The 21,330-nt window shown below is 40.1% G+C and overlaps 1 protein-coding gene across 1 annotated transcript in view; it reads right to left on the reverse strand.

Annotated features, from left to right (window-relative positions):
- SNTB2 (syntrophin beta 2) overlaps positions 1 to 21,330 on the reverse strand; it is a 126,669-nt gene that overhangs the window by 104,520 nt on the left and 819 nt on the right. The gene's annotated exons all lie outside the window — the stretch shown is intronic.

A 21,330-nucleotide genomic window follows, 5' to 3' on the forward strand; every position in this document is an offset into this window, starting at 1 on the left:
TATGTGTGTGTGTATGTATGTCTATGTATATGCATAGGCTTGTGGATACATGTTAGACTTTGCAGGCTTATATATGTATATATATATATATATATGTCTGTATGCACAAGTGTATACATACACTAGGCTTCGCATGTATATGTTAGACTTTACCTTCTCCTAGATGTGCATACATATACATATGTCTATGCATGCATAGGTGTATGTACACACACACACAGACCATGGGACCTTACCATCTGGTGAAGCATCTGCCATTAGAATATGAGCTCCTAAGGGGAAGCACAGTGGAGATAATTATCACAGAGATAAATAAGTGGATAAAGCACTGGCCCTGGAGTCAGGAGGACCTGAGTTCAAATCCCATCTCAGGCATTTACCAGCTTTGTGATGCTGGGCAAGTCACTTAACTTGTCACTAACAAGTCATCTCCCCCACCAAAAAGGGACCTGAGCTCCCAGGGTTTAACCCAGCACTTGGCATATGATAGCTGCTTAATAAATGCTCATTCACTGAAGTTCTAAATCCTGTGATCCTAAAATAGTAATAAGGTGTGACCAGAGACTATCTATAGACGTAGGTCAGGGCCCAAGTTCAAATTGTTTGGGGACCCCAGGGTTACTAACTCTCCAATAACAAACAAATATATTTGGGTTACATTCTACTTGAAACAGCAATGAATAAATTAATTTGACAGGTTGAGGATGGGAGATGTAGCTCAATGCCACAGATACATTCATGACAGCAAAGAGTGAAACTTAAGGTACAAGAAAAGCAAGGTGTCTAATAGAGAAATCCACATGAGAGCCCTTTGTGACAGGTGGTATATCAGTTATCTCTCTTCATGACTTTTTCCCTTTCCCCAGCTGCCTTCCTCTCTCAGATTACTTCCCACTAACTCTACAGAGATCTCCAATGGGCCTGGTCACTTGTATGTTGCCTCTCCTATTTAATCATGGTGAGTTTGCCAAGGATGGCTTGGGACCTTTTTTTTTTAATCCTCTGCACTCTGCATGGTACCTAGCACATAGGAAGTCTTTAATTGTTGCTTGTTAAGTACTTGTCCCTAGGACTGGGCCCTGATTTTGAAAGCTATTTTCCCACCTCCACAGGAAATATAAAAGATAACAATGGCACTTTGGAGCAATTTACTCACTAATGTGATATTTTCAAACAACTTAGCCTGGCAACCTTTCTGCTCTGACTTACAAGGTCTTAATACCTCTCTGGAACCCTGCTTCCCTCCTGGCTCCTAACTCTTCTGCTGCCCTAAAGCCACTACCATATAACTTGAACCAAAGCCCCAGACCTCCCAGTGTTGTGGGGGTTGGACCAGACGTCCCCTGTCCCTGCCAACTCTACAGTCTGGCTCTAAGACTTTGTCAACCTACAAATGAGAAATTTATGGCAATTATTCAGATGTTTCCATCTCCAAAATATTTAAAAGATATATTTTTTTTTCCTTTTTTAAACTTTTAGCTGAAGGAAAAAAGTAAACCATAAGCAGGGCTAAGAAGATTAACATTCCTTTCAGCTTTACTCACCAAATTTAAGCAAAAGGAATTAGTAATTGTCCCTCCCCTCAAAAAGCTCTCAAATGTACTCCTTTTATTTAAAGAATTAATTTGTCTAAATGGATAAAATAAATTTTGGCTAAGCAATATCAAAAGATTTCCTACCTATGCCTTCGCTCACATGCTCCTAGTTTACCTTCTTTCTGTTATTCATTGCTAATCCAACTGTTACTGAAATTTTTTTTAGAAATTACTCTCTTATAGGTACACAGTATACAGAAGCAAACAAGCCCAATATTCTAGTGTTTGATAAAACCCAAAATCCCAACTATTGGAGCAAGAACTTTATTCTACAAAAACTGTTGGGAAAACTGTAAAGTAGTCTGGCAGAAACTAGATACAGACCAATATCTCACACCATATATAACAAGATAAGCTCTAAATAGGTACATAATTTAGACTTCATAAACAAATTAATGAAGCAAGGAAGAAATTACTTGTGAAATCTACAGCTAGAGGAAGAGATGATGACCAGAAATGGAAAGAATCATGGAAGCTAAAAGGGACAATTCTGATTACATAAAATTAAAGAGTTTGTACAAACAATATCAATGCTGTTAAAAATTAGAAGAGAAATAGGCAAATATGAGACAATCTTTGCAGTGAGTTTCTCTGGTAGTAGTCTTATTTCTAAAACATATGGGGAACACACTCATAAGAATAAGAACTATTTGGGGCAGCCAGGTAGCACAGTGAATAAGAGCACCGCCCCCAAGAGTTGGGATGACCTGGGATCGAATCCGGGCTCAGACACTTAGCACCCACCCAGAAACACCTGGCCATGTAACCTTGAGCAAGTTACTTAACCCCAATTGCTTAAAAAAAAAAAAAAAAGAATAAGAACGATCCTCTGATTGATGAATGGTCCAAGGATATAATACTAGCTGTGTGATCCCAGGCCTGTCACTTCACCTTTGTTTGCCTCAGTTTCCTGAACTGTAAAATGTCAATAATAATAGAATTTACTTCACAGGATTTTTGTGAGAATCAAATGAGGTAATAATTGCAAAGCACTTAGCACAGTGCCTACTACCACACAGCAAGCTCCAAATAAAACTTAGTTATTATTACTATATGAACAAGTTTTCAGAGGAAGAAATCCAAGCATTACTAGTCATATTTAAAAAAAAAAAGCTCTAGGGCAGCTAGGTGGCGCAGTGAACAGAGCACCAGACCTGGAGTCAGGAGGACCTGAGTTCAAATCTGACTTCAGTCATGTAACACTTAACTAGCCATGTGACCTTGGGCAAGTCACTTAACCCCAATTGCCCTCCAAAAGAAAAAAAAGTAAAAAAAAGCTCTAAATTACTAATAATTAAGGAACTGCAAGTTACAATAACTCTGAGGTTCCAATTCACATTGATCACAATCAATAAACATTTATTAAGCACCTACAACAGGCCAGACATAGTGCTAAAAGCTGGGAATACAAAAAGAAGCAATATAATCCCTGCTCTCAAAAAGCTTGAAATTCACTGGGGGGAGAAAAAAAGTAAACACAGAGGTACAAATAAGTTAGATACAGGACAGCTAGGTAGTAATAGGAGAAGGAAAGCATGAGAACTAAGAGGAGGTTGGGAAATGCTTCCTATATAGAATTTTCATTTAGGCAACTATGGGGCTCAGTGGATAAAGCATTGGGCCTGAAGTAGAGAAGACCCGAGTTCAAACCCACCACAGACACTTACTAGCTGTGGGCCCTGGGCAAGTCACTTAACCTAATATTATTTGCCTCATTCTCCTTATCTGTAAAATGGGGATGATAATGGCATCTCTCAGGGTTGTTGTGAGAATCAATGAGTTAATAGCTGTAAAGCACTCAGCACAGTGCTTGGCACACAGTAAACCCTATATAAATGCTATTATTATTAGCTGGGACTTAATGAAAGCCTGAGAAGTCAGTAGGAAGATATGAGGAGGGAGAGAAAAGGCATAGGGGACAACCACAGAAAATTGATGAAGTGAATATCTTTTTTGTTGAATAGCCAGAAGCCAATGCCATTGGAGAGTACATGTTGGGGAATAATGTGTAAGAAGGTTAAAAACACAGGAGAGAGTTTTGAATACCAAACAGAAGATTTTGTATTTGATCCTGGAGCTGCTAGTTTATTGGGTGGGGTGTGGATGGAGGTGGGATGACCTGTGCCTTATAAAAATCACTTAGGAGCTGAAAGGATGGACTACAGTCAGGAGAGACTTGAGGCAGGAAATGACAAATGCCAGCAGTGTTGTGGGGAAACAGGTCCATTACTGTTAGTAGAACTGTGAATTCGTCCAGTCCTTCTGTAAAGCAATATGGTACCACGCCCCAAAAGCTGCTACTACTACATCTATATTCCCAAAGAGATCAAAGAAAAAGGACCCATATGTACAAAAATATTTATAGCAGCTCTTTTTGTGGTGGCAAAGAATTGGCAATTGAGGGAAAACCCATAAACTGGGGAATGGCTGGGTAAGTTATGGTGTGTGTGTGTGTGTGTGTATAGGTGCATGTATACATGTGTGTGTGATTAGAATACTATTATGCTATAAAAATGAAAGGGATCACTTAAAAAAATCCTAGGAAGACTTTCGGGAACTGAAGCAGATTAATCTGAGCAGAACCAGGAGAACAATTAAAATAGCAACAACATTGTAAAGACACACAAGAGTTAGGAACTCTGATCAACTATAATTCCAGAGGAGTTATGATGAGACATAGTATCCATTTTCTGACAGGGGATGGACTCAAGAGTACAAACTGAGATTATTATTTTTTTCACATGGCCTATGAGGGAATTTGCTTTGCTTGATTATACACGTGTTTTCCTTGGCGTCTTATTTTTCTTGCTTTTTCAATTGGGGGAGAGGGAGTGTGGGATGGAGAGAATGTGGAAATGAAAATAAAACAAAGTTTAATTATAGAAAAATTAATCTCTCACTTTTGAGTGTCATTCTACATTTAAAGGTGGTTTTTTTTTTAGTTCCATCCCCCGTAGATCAATGGGCAAAGGCTAGGAACACAGTCCATGCAAACTGGCAATGGTAAATTGAAAAAAAAAGCTGTCAAGAATCAATGTTGGGAGGGTTATGGGAAGAAAAATCAGATGCACACACTATTGGTAGAGTTGTAAAGTGGTCCCATCATTCTGGATTTCAGCTGCATGTTAACCAAGCAGGGTAGCCATTTGACTCAGCAATTCAACTTCTGAATATATACTCCAACAAAGTTCAAGATAGAAACAAAGATCCAATATAAGCCAAAATATTCTTAGCAGCATTTTTTTGTGATAGCAAAGAAATGGAAATAAAGTGTGTGCCTATTTACTGGAGAACAGGTAAAAAGGTACATGAATGCAGTGAGGTACGATGGTGTAGTAAGAAAGGAAAAATATGAAGAATTCAAAGAAAGATGGGAAGATTTGTGTATCCTGAAGCAGAGCAAAATGAGTTGAAGTCAAACAACATTCATGATGATCTGCAACAGGAGCCTTCCCAGTGAAGTTTGGATTCCATTAAAGGCCTGCACTTGAGGATCTAGAGGGCCACAGGTTCCCTACCCCTGACTTATAACAATATCAATTAAGAGATCACTAAAAGGAAATTGAGCTTGGAGTAATGGAAAAACCAATGAAGGCCCCAGAGTTCATAAGGAAATATTCCTCTCCTCCCTGAGGCAGAGAGAAGTAGGGGACTACGGAGGCCAAGGATACTTTTGCTTAATGGCTTTTCTTTGTCTAGAGGAAGGGCACAATTCAGAGGAGGTGGGATGCAAATAACTGGGCTATCAAGTCAAAAGGCATCAATATAATGTACTTTAAAATGTAATTGATTTTGCAATAAAAAGTAGCTAGCAAGCAACGGATGAAATTACTAGAGTTCTTAGGCCAGATGCCTGAAGTTATTATATCATTATCACTAATAAAACCCTTCATGGGAAAGCAATATTTTAGAGCTTAAAAGTCCTCCATTTCATTCTTAAAGGAAACTAGTTGATTTATCAGAGAAATCTTCCTCCTGTCATTGAAAGTTATGAATTTTATGTACATACTGTCTGACAAATTAACCACTAATCTAATAAACACTCCATCTAAATAACACTCATATTAAAAGTCCACTGCACCATACTTATACATGAACATTTGGATCCTCATGCATCCTAAAAGTTGATTCACGGGATAACTGTAAATGGTAATAGTCCTTATTCAAGATGATTTCTATAATATATGTAATGTTTTCATTTAAAGAATAAAGCATCATATAAATTCTCTCCTCATCATCAGATGCCCCCCAATTAGAGCTATTTTTGAAGAGCGGCTCATTCCACTTTCTGCCAGCCCTAAGGGTTAGGTCTTTTGCCTAACCTAACCTGGAACCACCAAACCTAGTCCTGACCCCTGAGAATAAAAAGAAGTTTAGTCTTAATTCCACAAGACAGTCCTTCAGATACTTACTGGCTATTTCTAAAGCTGTTCTTTCCCAATTCAAAGGCCCGCACTTCCTTCTGAGTCCCTTTCCTCTTACTTCTCCTAACCCCCCTCACCCCCATCTCCCCCCAAAGGCTCAGCTTCAGGAGCTATCTCCTCTAACAGACCCTTCCTTCACCCCCAGTGCCCCCTGAAATTATTGGCTCTTATTTTTGTTTTACTTATCTATGTACAGGCCATTTCCCTTTAGTGGGATGTTTGCTCCTAGAAGGGAAGGATTGTTTCATTCCTGTCTCTGTATGCCCATCTCCTAGTGAGGTGCCTGGTATGGAGCTGGTACTGATCAGACATCTTGAATGACCCCAACTACCTGACAAATCATCCAGAGTCCCTTCAACCTCCTGGGTGCCCTCCTTTGAACACTCAGCTGATCAATATCCTAGTCCATGCAGTCGGGATCTAAACACAGGACTCAGATGGAGTCTGACCTGAGGTGAGCACAGGGAGACAATTCTTCTCTCAGAGAAAACTAAGAATGCAATATTGTACCAACACATGCATGGACATGCTGTCTCTTGTTGACAACGACAAGAAATGTTTATGGTTCTTCTTTTCTTCCACATTTAGCCATGCCCAGCACAAAGCAAAGGGATTAAGTGAAGCTTGTCAATAAGATGGAGGGCAGGAATAGTTCCAGTTTGCCTTTGAATTCCCAGAGCCCAGCCCAGTACCTATCACCTAGCAGGCCACTAACAATACTGGTTGATTAAGTGAGCATTAAAGCAGGACTTTATTTATTTATTGCTTTTTGGACGGCAATTGGGGTTAAATGACTTGCCCAAGGTCACATGGCTAGTATTTGTGTTGTGTCTGAGGCCGGATTTGGTCCTCCTGACTCCAGGGCTGGTGCTCTATTTACTGTGACACCTAGCCGCCCCATAAAGCAGGACTTTAAATCATAATTTGTTCGAAATATAGAATATTTTACAACATAAAACAACTTATGCAGCAGGGTGGCCTAGTGGATAGAGTGCCAGGCCTGGAGTCAAGATAACCTGAGTTCAAATCCAGCCTCAGATGCTTACTAGCTGTGCAATTCTGGGCAAGACACCTCACTGTTTGCCTCAGTTTGCACATCTGTAAAATGGCAAACCACTCCAGTATTGCTGCCAAGTGAAGACTAAATGACTAAAATGCTTGAACAACCACAAAAGAATTTGCACTCATTTATAAACATTTTTGAAGATGTTCTATGGTTTTTCCTTTGTGTCCCTTTTTAATTAGCTGCTAAACTAGGCCACTTGAGTAAGGATATGGCCTATGGGGAATATGTTTCCTTTTTCCTAGAGGGCAGAAGTAGGAACAATGGGTAGGAAGTTACAAAAGAGGCCAAAATAAAAAATTTATTAAGAGGTGCCAAGTTGCCAGGCACCATAGGTTAAGAGCTGAAGAAGAAAGCATTCTAACAAAGAGAGCTATTTCCAAGGGTAATGGGGCACCTCAGGGGCTAGGAAGGGTCCCCCTCACCTGGAGGTCTTCAGGCACTGATTAGAGAACCACTTGTTGGCCGTGTTAGAGAGGAAACTCTTTTGGTGAGACCTCGGCTGGACTGGATGGTCACTCCTATCAAATTCTGAAGTTTTGTGATTCTTTAGTTGTGTCCTCTCCAGTATCTCTACCAGGATTAAGCAGATAGTATTCAGTAGCTCACTACCTGAATCTTATTACCTACCTATTTTCAATCTCTCCCTATCTGCTAGCTTGTCCCTCAGTGATCACAAACAGGCCCAGATCTTTCCTCATTCTTAAAAACCTTTCACCTGACCCTACCTTCCTAGCTGTCACCCTGTCTTACTTCCCTTTCAAAACTCCTAGAAAAGGGGTGGCTAGGTGGCGCAGTGAATAGAGCACTGGCCCTGGAGTCAGAAGGACCTGAGTACAAATCCTCCGACCTCAGACACTTAGCACAAAAACTAGCCGTGTGACCTTGGGCAAGTCACTTAACCCCAACTGCCTTCCAAAAAGCAAAAACAAAATAAAACAAACTCCTAGAAAAAAGCTGTCTACAAAAACCACCTCCCCTTTATCTCTTCTCCTTATAAAATGAAACTGATCTCTCTAAAGTTACCAGTAATTTCTTAACTTTTCAATGCAATAAACATTTATTAAGCTACTTCTATGAGCTAGACACTGTGCTAAACGCTGGGGATACAAATAAGAAAAATAAAGATAGTACTTGCCCTCAACGAGCTTACAATCTAATGGAAGAAGACAACACACAAGAGGAAGCTGGAACGGAGGGGGCAGTGAGTGGACACCAGGGTCCAGAGTCATCTTGTTCCAAGGAGCTGAAACTAAGTAGAGCTGCGGATGGAAACACAAATCCTATGTGCTTTCTTCTGCCTTTATTCATTTGACTTCCTTGCAGTATCTGAAGCCCAGCCCCACCACACCCTCCACCTCTTCTCAGATGCTTTCCCCTTTTTCAAATCTCCTTGGCTGGAACATCACCTAGTCCCAGTGACTATTCCTGGGTGTTCCTCAACGCTTTGTCTTGGGCCCTCTTTTCATCTGTCTATATTCTCGCTGCTGTTCTGTCGTGAAGAACCCCAGAACTCCAGTCCCTTATCCCCCAAATGTCTATTGAACATCTCTAAGTGCATGTTCAGAGGCTCCTCAAACTCAAGATGTGCAAAATGAGCAAATTCTCCTTCCTCCCAAAGTCCACCTCCTGCTCTCATTCTAACTTGCCTTGTTCTCTTGAGGGCACCATCACTTTTCCACTTAGCCACATGGGGAACCTCAGAGCCAAGCTCAGCTCCTCACCCTCCCTCAACAACCCCAATCAACTGTCAAGTTTTGTCAATTCTGCTCCCTCAATCTATCTTCTCTCTCATTCAATTCCCCTCTCTTTCTTCATGCAATCATCTCACTTCAGGTCCTAATTAGCTCTCACCCGCACCCTTACAACAGCTTCCCAAGTGATCTCCCTGCATCCAGGCACCCTTTGTCAATCTATCTTCTACACAGCTGACAAACTGACCCTCCTAAAGCACACATCTGACTGGGCCTATCGCCCCCTGCCCCAGAAGCTTCTGTGGCCTCGACAATAAACTCCTGTTTGTCTGCTCTGGTTTTGCCCTTCACAATCTGACTCCAGGCCAGCCCACCTTTCCAGGCTTTTTGTAAACCTCCCTCTTTCACAAACCCTTACGTTCCAAACAAACTGGCCTAATAAATGCTATTATTAGCTGTATGTTACACAAAAACACATTTTTTCAAATATTTTCCCTCTTGTAGATAGTATATAAAGCCTTGGAAGGGAAAAGTAGTAAGCAAAGACTCCTCACTTCACAGAACTTGTTGTACATAACTTACAAAACCTAGAATAAGCAAGTTGAAAGAAAAAAAGGAGGTAGACAGAAAAGCTCCAAATAAAATAACAAGAAAGAAGAAATTAGTGTACAACATATTCATTGATGTAAAATGTCATATTCTGAAATATCCTAGCAACATTGTTACATAGTTGCAAAATTACCCCAGACTTATGTGAAAACACAGCTATGAATAAGTTCTATACACTAAACCAAGCCTAAGATAGTGTTCAAGGAAGTTAGATATTATATTTGCATTCCTGACTACTGTAAATGTCTTCTTGTCATATGCCAATCATTAGCACTTTTCATACACAGAATTATTTACCTAAGTGGCAGTTTTAAGTAGAGGGCAAATTTCATGAAGGCCTTAAGAGTCCAGTTACCACATCCCAAGGCATTTCCTCAGAGGCCACTCAGGGAAAAGCTTACCAGAGATAGGCATTGTGAAACCCTGATGAAATATCTGGGCACATAACTGAAATCAATTTGACATGTTTCTGTATATTGCATCTTTAGCTATGTGATTCAAAGACATTTTTCAGAAGCTATCTGCTCATAAATTAAGAAGCTACAGTTTGGAGTCAGAGATACTGTAACCAAGGATTTTGCCATCATATACCGTTACAATTGCCAGTCTGCTTTTTAAAATCAATCTTGTCTCTCATTCAATTCCCCTCTCTTCCTTCATACAATCATCTCACTTCAGATAGACAGTTACTCGTAACTTGAGAATCTGCCTCACAGTTAAATACATTATGATGAAACTGAAATGTATATAGTATATAATAGGTTTTCTTCTCCATTTTTCCATTTCTATGAAGGGAAATTCTATCTCCCAGGCTAAAAACCTTAAAGTCATTCCACAGCTTAATCTTTCACCCAGTCCAGGCCCTCAATAACTCATTCACTTTGTAAATCTTAAAAGCACCCTATAAATCAAGGTCAGCTACAATTGGGCAAGGAACTATTTTTTATAAGGCAACTAGGTGGCACAGTGGATTGAATTCTGGGGCTGGTATCCAGAAGCTCTGAGTTCAAATCAGACACTAGCTGTCTGACCCTGGGCAAGGTACTTAACTTTCTGTGCCTCAGTTTCGTCAACTATAAAATGGGGATGATGATAATAGCACCTACCTTCTAGAGTTGTGAGAATCCAATAACATCTATAAAGAACTAAGCACAGTACTCATTGTTGTTGTTGGTGTTATTTGTCTCTGTGTCCCCAGGATCCAAGACAACACCTTATATACACAAGCACAGTCCATAGCTGTTTTCCCCAAAATATTCCTCACATCCCGTCACTGCTTGATCAAAACCTTCAAGTTCCCTGTTAGTAAACCATCAAGTTCAAAGTCCCTTTCCTGATACTGAAGGCTGTTTTATATTGTCAGTCTAACAATGACACCTCCTGCCCCACACTCAGGCAGTCTGACTCCAGCTCACACTCACTTCCACTTGTATTGTTCAACCTTGCCTGGAAACTCCTCCTTCACTTACCAAAATCTTGCCCATCTTTTAAGACCTAAATTAATCTTGTCTTCTCCATAAAACCTTGTCCAATGGCTATGGGCCACATCCCCAAATTACTTTCACACAGATGCCCAGCACTATGCAATTTAATACTTGGTGGGTTTTTTCAACTGGATTTTTTTTTGCATCCCCCACAATGCCTCGAAATGTTGTAACACAAAATACCCAATAAACATTCAGAAGGATCTGGGTTTTAGTCCAAGAGCTACCTCGACTTTGGTTTATAGTGAAGACAGACGAAAACCTGGGTTCAGGTTCCTCCTTTTGACATTTACCACAACATTGAGCAATTCACTTAAACTGAAGGCCAGACAATTCTCTGAGATCTACCTCCTCATACACACATACAGGAGCTTCCCACAAGGGACCTCTCATACTCAGGAAATCACAAATACTTCACCCTGACTTGACCTTGGGCCTGACTTTCCATAACCTTAAATGAGGACCTCACCTACTTAAATGAAAAAAGATAGGCTATCTATTCAATCAATCGATCAAGAAGCTTTTATTCATTCCTTATTATGTACCTTGTACTGTGCTAGGCACTAGAGACTGGGTCACAAAGAGTAGGGCATGACCGAACCATCACCACCAAGCCCATGATAACTAGTAACCGTTGATGAACAAATACAAAGGCAACTTTATGACAGGAAAAAGAATACCGTGCCATATAGTCTTCCCAACTCCCATCTTTCCTGTTTTCATACAGATGGAACAGTCTCACTTCAGACACCAATTTTGTTTTTAATTAAATAATATACTCCCCACATAGAATGGGGTGCAGGAAAAGATCCATGTTGGAAAAACCATGTTCCAAAATATTTCTTTACCCAGCTTCCAAGCTAACATCACAAACCATAGGCTTTAGCTGCAGAACTTAGGAGATCATTTATGCCAATTCCTTCATATTATAGACAAGGAAAATGAGACCAGAGAGGATGAAGGATTTTCCCAAGAGACAAGAGAGGTTACACTGAGACTGAGGTCTTTTATTTCTGAATCCTTTGCTCCTCCCCCTTCACCACAGGCAGGTAGCAGGTGGCCCAGGGGATAGAAGGCCACCTCAGTGACCTATTAGCTATAGGACCCTGAAATAGGTGCCTCTATCTGTTTCCCCATCTGTAAAGTGGGGATAATAAAAGCACCTACCTCACAGGGTTGTTGTGAGGATTAAATGAAATATTTGTAAATCTTAAAGTGCTATATAAATACTAGCTATTATTATTAGAAAAGATAGATTTTATTATTTTTTTTTATTTTTGCTTTTTTGGAGGGGGGAAGGCAGGGCAATTGGGGTTAATGACTTGCTCAAGGTCACAGGGCCAACAAGTGTTAAGTGTCTGAGGCAAAATTCAAACTCAGGTCCTCATGACTCCAGGGCAGATGTTCTATTCACTGTGCCACCCAGCCACCATGAAAAGTTAAATTAAAAAAAAAAACTATATAAAAATATCCCTGGTTAATCTATTTGAGGGCTATGATTTCTTCAGAAAAACTACATAAATGCAAAATGCTAATAATATTATAATTAATTTTTAGAACTGGACTTTTGTAAAGCATTTAATTAAATGACAACCTAAATTAAAATTTTTTTTAATTTATGAACTCATCCTACATAAAGCAGAAAAAAATGTGCTAATTTAGCAATCCAAATCACCTCCTTTGATTTTGCAGTCTAGTAACTTTAGCAATGTTTGCCAACCACCAAACAGAAATAAAACAATACTACAACACAGGTTCAACTCATCATTGGAGGCTTTATTTGAATTAATGAATAAACACTAGTCAAAAAATAATTTAGTGTAGACTAGTGTAAATATGAAGAAATAGACTTTTATGGCTGAAGTGGGAATGAAACGCCCAGGAGTTTAACTTAACTGCCACTTTCACCAATTCAGTGTCCCTTCTTCTTTTTCTGTCTTATTTACTAATTTATGATTCAGAAATTCTCTGACAATACAACTAAGCTTATGCTCCTGTCCTGAATTCCCAACATAATTTTCCCATCTTTTTATTTGATGTCTCTTTCTTCATCTCAATACTTAACATGTGAGGCCTTGGACTGCCCAGTGAGTGTGAATTTATAGTCACTCCTAGGAACATTATCATTGATACTGAAGCATGTAAACATAAACTAATTTTAAAACAACTTTTGTTTACAACCCTATTCCAGAAGCAGCTGAAATGGTTTTTTTTTGGTATTGATAGGAATGTAAATACAGATGTAAATGAGTCTATTCAATGCAGTTCTTTAGCCATCTGCAGGACACTTATTTAGTCTGGGTGTCTTTTGTGTAAGAATTAAGCAGTATTCAGGTAGCAGATCAGAAAACCTTATGGGGTTGATACAGTTAAGTCAAACAGTAGACCTATCTTAATAGTTTCAGGCATAGGGCAGCTAGTTGGAGCAATGGATAGAGTATGGGCTTGGAATCAGGAAGACTCATCTACCTGAGTTCAAATACTGCCTCAGATACTTACTAGCTGTGTGATCTTGTTTACCTCAGTTTCCCCATCTGTAAAATGAGCCGGAGAAAGAAATGGCAAACCACTCCAGTATTTCTGCCAAGATAACTCCAAAAGGGGTCACAGAGAGTTGGAAACGACTGAACAATATTCATTCAACTGTGGACCAAAGAATTAAGGTCAAGGCACACGGTACAAATAAACATGGGTATAAAACAAGTCTAGTTGAGGTTTCCTCTATGGCCAAAATATCATTTCATTTTCCACTGGGACAGACTAGGGGAATGAGTGGTGATGGCAGGGATAGTGTTTGAAATTGTGTAACTACCCTAGCGGAATTCATCAGTGTGTTGTCACTGGGAGCAGTATTTTCAAACTTTGAAAAACGTGATCTATGTTGGACACAGTGATACCATTACTAGGCATATACCCCAAAAAGAAAAAAGAGAGAAAGGAACTAAATGTTCAAAAATATCCATTGTAGTTCCAGTGCCCACAAATTAGAGAATGGTTGAACAAATTATGGTCTATGAATATAATGGAATGCTGTTGCACTGACAGGAGGGAAGGATTCAGAGAAATCCAGGAGGACTTGTATAACTCGATACAGAGTGAAGTAAAAAGAACCAGGAGGGCAATTCACACAATGAGCACAAGGGCTGTGATGAAAAACAACTTATTAGGACTGAAGAATTATTATTAACGCAATGACCAAGCATAGCTCCAAGGGAATGATGAGATAGACATGTTACCAGACAGAGAGGTGATGGAATAAAGGTGTAGAATGACATTTATTTTCAGACATAGCTTGGCTTTGCTTGACTATACTTTGTAACAAGGGAGAGTCAAAAAAAATATGGGGGGGGGGAGGGCAGGAAGGCTGAGGGAAGAAGGCCAGTAGTGATAGTGATGACCAAAGAAAAGAAAGAAAAGTGTCATTGAAGCATTTTTTGAAATGCACAAAAGAGATCATCAGGGAATTCAGAGGAGACATGGACAAGCTTAGCAGGGCAGCTTAGATACTCTCAGTTAACTGTAGAGATTCATAATTTTATCCACCATCCTCTTTGTCTGTTCTTCTTTGAATATGGAAATATTGATGTCTGTCAAGTTCTGAATAGGAAAAAAATGTAAAAAACAAAAAAACAAAAAGGTTGATGGCTGAAGAGTCAAATTAGAAAATTTTAGGATCTTGTAAAAAACTTTTTCTTATTGGGATGAGACAGCTGTTCATGAGTTGGACACCTTTGGGCTGCCTTTCAAAGTTTCCAAGTATCTTACATATTCACTCCTAATTCATAATAATATTCACTATCCTACCTATTCACATCTTATTATTCCAGAGCTAAAATGTCTTTGTATGATCACATGTGTCATGTAGTTTGAGCTAAGCCATTCTGTATGGCATTTGTTCCATGGCAGTGTGATCAAGTTCAGTGATGTCAAGGTTTTTTGATTGTAAATCTCATCCTGAAAAATCTTCAAGCATATCTGTCTAATGAGAATATTTACTTGTTTATACATTTCATAAATATACTGCATTATTCTGCTATATTGTGCTACTTACAGTACTATACTACTATTACTTGTGTGCATTATAAAAGTGCACAAAAATATAAATTTTTTGTTTGTTTTTGCTTTTTGGAAGGGAGAAGGCAGGGCAATTGGAGTTAAGTGACTTGCCCAAGGTCACATGGCTAGTGTTAAGTGTCTGAGGCCAGATTTGAACTCAGGTCCTCCTGACTCCAGGGCTGGTACTCTATTCACTACACCACCTAGCTGCCCCCCAAAATATAAATTTTTAAAGGATGAAATAGTATTTGATGCTGCAGGCAATAGGGAGCCAATGGAGTTTACTCAGTAGGTGAGGGACGATCAAACCAATTTTAAGAAAATCACTTTGGTAGCTCTGTGGATTGGAGAAGGAAGGGAAGTGAGGCAAGAAGACTCAGGCAGCCACATCGCATGAGAAGTGAGGAGGGTCTGAATTAGGACAGTGGCTGGGGCAGTAGAAAGGGAAAGGGTGGGATGTGGAGGTGAAAATGATAAGATCTAGCTTCTGTGGATGGAGGGAGAGTTAGGATTCAAAGAGGGCACCAAGGTTGCACCAAAGATGGCACTGAGAATGACAACCTGGGTGAAGAAAAGAGTAGCAAGTGCTTTCAAAGAAAGTTCAGAAAAGGAGTGGGTTTGTGGAGAAATGTAATAATATAATGAGTCCTGGTGTGCAGAACACAGCTCATCCATGCCTGCTTATCCTGGCCTAACCACCCATAATGAAAAAGAGATTAGAGACTGCCCTCTGAGGGGCACCTGCCAATGACCATGTGGGTCATCTGGTGGAACGAGAGTAGGGAGAGAATTTCCCCAGTGGCGCCTTCAGTTACTGTTACTGCTGTGGGCACCCAGAAATGTTTTTACTGCCCTGACCGGCTGATACCCAGTGTAGAAAGATGGGAAGTTGGGAATATGTATGGCAAAGGAAAGGGGGAAAGAATGAGGGAGTGTTGGAGGACATCGGGTGGTTATTGTGTTGGAGACTAGCCCCACAAATGGCAATAAGGAGAGAGTGGGATTTAACTACATACCCTTTGGACTCAGGCCGTGACCTCCTTGGAGTGCCTTAGCCTCTGATCTGTCTAATGGACAGAATGCTGAACTTGAAATCAAAAAGATTTGGGTTTAAATTTTATCCCTAAAACCAGAGACAAATCACTTAATTTCTCTGAAACAATTTTTATCTACTTATCCAGCTATGGTGAAATCAAATAACGTAAACTTTGCAAACTTTTTTTCTTTTAAAAAGTATTTTATTTTTTCTAATTGTATGCAAAGATAGTTTTAAACATTCATTTTTATATGTGTTTAAAGTACTTTATTAAACTAGATGTGCAATTTGCAAATTCTTTTCAATAGAAATTTTAAAAGCAAAATTTTAAAAAGTCTTTCAACAAAAAATTACAGTTAACAAAATTTACTCTCTTCTCTGTAATGGTTTCTGAAAACATTCATTTTTTAATAAAATTTTGAGTTCCAAATTTTCTCCCTCCTTCCCTTCTCTCACTCCTCCCCTAAGAGCACAAGTAATCTGATATAGTGTATATATGTTCTTTGCAAACTTTAAAGTGCTATATGTTAGTTACCTTTATTACCAACATTACTGATGATAATGTCTGTCAACCTCAAACTACCTCTAATACTTTGGAGGTTTTGATAGTCTGCAGCAGTGACCACTGAATTCGTGAATAATAGTACATGAATAATTGAGAATTCTATACATGGAGCCACAACTTCTGAGTCTCCTCAGATTAGAGAGCATGTGGAGGGCCATGGAAGAGCTGTTCCAAAACCTCCATTTAAGGAGGAATTCCAAGACAGTCATTTCTCCATTTCCCACCTGGCTGCACTCCTTTGGACTTTCTGATCATTCCCAGGGGGAATGATTCCCAAACCCCCCAGCTTTTCAGTGTGTGGTATTCTACCATTTGATTGTAAACCCCTTGAGGGCAGGAACTTTCTTTTTGGTATTTGAATTGCCAGCACTTCCCACAGTCAGTGCCCAGCATACAGTAGACACTTAATAAGCATATATTGACTGACAATGATTAATTACACATTACTCTCCATCAAGTTCTCTATGGTTTATTGAAACTGACTTACTTGCTATTCCCTCTCTCTGTGACATGCCAACCCTCTGAAAGGCTGTTCCCTTACCTATAATGGACTCCGCCACTTCTGCCTCACAAAATCTCTAGCTTCCTTCAAGGCTCACTTCAACTGTTAGATCCTATATGAAGCCTTTCCCCAGCAGTTACTGCTTTTACCCCACAAAATTACTCTATCTGCATAAATATGTTATTTCTTTCAAGAGGAGAGCTCCTTGAGGTTAGGAACTATTCTGTTGACTTTGTAGTCTTAACACACAACACAATAGGTAGGTATTTAATAAATGTTTGTTGTCTATAAAAGTTAAGGTTGCATATTTCCATAAATTCAAAAGGACACAAAAACCTTGCCTGATTCACAAAAAAATCTTATCACTCCATTTATTAACATGAAGTTATCTCACTAATTAAGTTATCTAATTCCACCAGTATACACACACAGATGTGTATGTGTGCATGTGTATATACATATACATATATATTTATTTTTTTAAAGAAAGGAATAGCAAGGGTGAGCAACCTGTGGCCTGGAGGCTGGGGGTTTTCCAGTTTGGATTCAGTCAAAGGGCCATACTTGAGGATCTAGAGGGCCACATGTGGACAGGCCTAAGGTTCCCCACCCCAGATTAGCCCAAAATTGAGATCACTTGATTTCACATGAAAGGCACTTTACTGATTAAAGTCATTTACTTACATCAAAGTACCCTTTTCCAAACAAGTACAATCAAATTTGGGAACAAGGAAAACACCTTTGCCAGAGTTCTCTCTAACTTCAACTTTGTTAGCTAGTCTCTTCCCCCTTTATCTTTTTGTTCCCACAATTCTCCTGTCTAGAATGCTCTCCTGATCTATTTTTTCATCACTTCTTTGATATCTGGTTCCAGATTCATTTCTCCCAAGCAGTCTTCCTTGAATGATTATCTTCAAACTCCTATGATCATTCTATAGGTTATTTTTCCTTCAGTACCTATATCTACAGTTGGCACAAAATAATCCTGCATTTATTTTGCCCTTGGAGAAAAAGGATACATAAAATACCAACTAGACTATAAACAAATATTTTACTTCTTTTTCATTGGCCATAGTACAATGTTGCACACAAAGCTGGTACCCAAGAAATGCTGAATGACTTGAATGAAATTAGTAAGTGAAATAAAAATAAGCTCAAGTCCTACCCCCCATGAGGCCTTCCAAGATTCCCACTCCCAGCTGCTAGTGCCACATACCCCCCAAATTATTTTGTGCTTAAATATCAGAGCCAGAGGGTAGAAACTTTTTTTCTCTGAATCTCCAGCATCCAGTACAATGTGCATTCAGTAGGTGCCTAATAAATGCTTGTTTAATCAATCAAAAGATTAACAAGTATTTCTAAATAAGGTGATTTGCTTCATTAAAATCACCATTAAAATCACTTCTATACACTCCCCCCTTTCCTTGGATGTCAAGGTTCTTAGCCTTTTTTTTGTCCTTTGGCAAGTATGGTGAAGTCTATGGATTCCTTCACAGAATGTTTTTAAATGCATAAAATAAAAAATATAAGATTATGGAGAAAATTAATTATGTTAGGATAAAAATGTATTTTTTCCTATCCAAGTTCACAAAACTATTAAAATCTATCCACAGACCCTTTAAAGATCACTACTTAAAGAATCATTCCACTTCTTCCTTGTTTTCCAAGCAAGTCTGTTTCAGTCTAGTCTTGTGATTTTTCATCAGTGTAAGGGAGGTCCAGATGTGGAAATCCCTCCACTTGTGCAAATCTACAATTTATCTGTACCAAATCTTGGACCACCAAGAAGCAACTTGCCCTTGGTCATACAACTAGTTTGTGTCAGAGAAATGATGTGAACCCAGTTCCTCATTCCAAGGTAGCACATTGCTGTTTCTGAATTCCAGATAAAATTTATCACTCTAGTACTGTATGAAAGACAATTTCAGTACCAGAGGCCATTTAATCTAATCCATAACTGAATCAGGATGCCCTCCACTTTAAGACCACTGTGAAAGGAAATCTACATTCCAAGTCCACTTGGGACAATTAAAATTATTAGGAAATTTTCCTTTAGATTGGGCCTAAATCTGTCTGTTCTACCCACTTCTCCTTGTTTTGCTTTCTAAGGACAAATGGTAAGGTCTAATTTTTCTTCCATATGAGAGACCTTCAAATACTTACAAAGATATCCCATCATCTTTTTTTCTTTCAAAAGATCCTATGATGGTAAGCCCTCAAAGCCCTTAACCTTATTGGTGGCATTTCTCTGGTTGCCCTCCACTTTGTCAATAAATGTAGTCTTTAGGGGGGCTAGGTGGCCCCAGTGAATAGAGCATGGGCCCTGGAGTCAGGAGAACCTGGGCTCGGATCCGACCTCAGACACTTAACACAAAAAAAAATAGCTGTGTGACCTTGGGCAAGTCACTTAACCCCAATTGCCCTCCACAAAAAAAAAAAATAAATAAATGTGATCTTTCCTAAAATGTGGTACCCAGAACTGATCACAGTACTCTAAATGACATCTGAGCAAAACAGAATAGTCACCCTCCCATTTTCTGAACACTACACTTCTCTTGATACAGTAAACCACTTTGCTAGGTTACACTTCTGACTCATTTTGAACCACTCAAGTCTTACTTTCCCAAGTTTTATGCCGCCTCCTATACTCATTTGGCTACAGCAACACTATGTTTTACATGACACCGTGGAGCAAATATAAATTAGCGACAATTAATGTATGTAAATAATAAGGATAAGGAGTAGACATCTATGTGATTTCATTGTTTTAAAAACCTTCCAGTGACTAACTTCCTCTACTACGGTATAGAGCTGGGCAGCACCTTCTTTGCAACTTACAGTCTTAAAAGAGTTGCCTGGAGCACCGAGAAGTTAAGCCACGTAGCTGCCGGTCACAAAGTCTCGGTGTCTGAGGTTAGATTTAAAGCCAGGTTTTTCCCAGGCTTTGGGGGCCAGCTCCCGATCCGGTACCACCGGCTGCCTCTCGTAAGTAAAAAGTACAGTTAAGAAAGTATAATTTTGAACTTTCCAGTCTACCATTGTATTTCGGTTTTTTTTATTTGAAGTTTTTAGCTTTAAAAATCTTTTTAAAAGCAAATCTGAAATTGGCACCAGACTTTTGCAAACTAAACAAAAGGGGCAAAGCTCTTATCTTGGCAATAAACTTTCAAGCTTGGTGTGTCTTCATGGTAAACTCAGGCTCATTAACTAAACAAACTTGCCTTTTCAGCCTTCTACCTTCAATGAAGAGCTAAGATCTTGTTGGGTTATTGTTGAGAGTCAATGATGGGTTAAATTCCCATAAATTAATCAGCATTTTGGTGGTATGCCCAAATCTACAGCAGGCGTTCTTTTTTTTTTTTTAAAAATCCATCTAGGGAATCGAGGAGTAAGAAAAGAAGACGGCAGCGGCGGCGGCGTCAGTCTGGTACTTTCCCAGTTAAATCCATTAAGTGTCATACAGGGAGAATGCCAGGCCTTAACAAATAATGAAAAAGTATCCCGTGGAAACATTTAGAAGTTCCCCGCTTGCCCCAAATAAATCTGAATTAAACCTTTCAGGGCTATAAATCATTTTGGCTGTTGCTGAACTTTTCCAGCTAAAGTCATCACGGTTTTCCAAAATGCCAAGCTGGTGACCAGAAACCTACTTTACTAAGTAGAGAGGGATCGCACCTGGGTATGAGTGCCAGGGGAGACAAGAAAAATAAAGTCATGGCCACTGTAGGCAGAGGGTCGAAGCCAAGCGCTGCTTCGGCGTCGGCTCCCCCGGCCCCTCGCCAGAGCCCGAGCTAGCCTCACCCCACCCCACCCCAGACCCCAGTCACTCCTCCTTGGACCTCCTTGTCGGCTTGCCAGCTCGGTTTCCCTCAGTCCCATACTTCTTCAAAACCTGTGCTCGCCCCCCCTCCCCCCCCCCCCCCCCCCCCCCCCCCCCTCCCCTCCCGACCTCGCTCCCCTCCTCTCTTCCGCCCCCCTCTCTCCTCTCCCTCTTTTCTTTTCCAGAAGGTTTGGTCCCCCCCCCCCCCCCCCCGTTCAAACTCACTCTAAAGCAGCATCTTGTCCGCTCGCTTCAGCAAGGCTCGCCCGGTCCTGTCTTGCCCTACGTCAAAGCCTGTGCTCCCAGTATCCCACTCACTCTCCAGCAGCACCTCCAGGCCAGCTCATTTCAGAGCCTCCCTCTCCCCCAGATCCCCACTCACTCTCTATCAGCACCTCTTGCCGGCTCACTTCAGCGACGTCCCCCAAGCCCAGCCCCTCGCCAAAGCCGGTGCTCGCTTCTCCCCGGTCCCCGCTCTCCCT

The sequence above is a fragment of the Petaurus breviceps genome, unplaced genomic scaffold (assembly GCF_028583685.1).
Source record: "Petaurus breviceps papuanus isolate PSGF00001 unplaced genomic scaffold, PetGlider_PUasm1.0 176, whole genome shotgun sequence".
Lineage (NCBI taxonomy): Eukaryota > Metazoa > Chordata > Mammalia > Diprotodontia > Petauridae > Petaurus > Petaurus breviceps.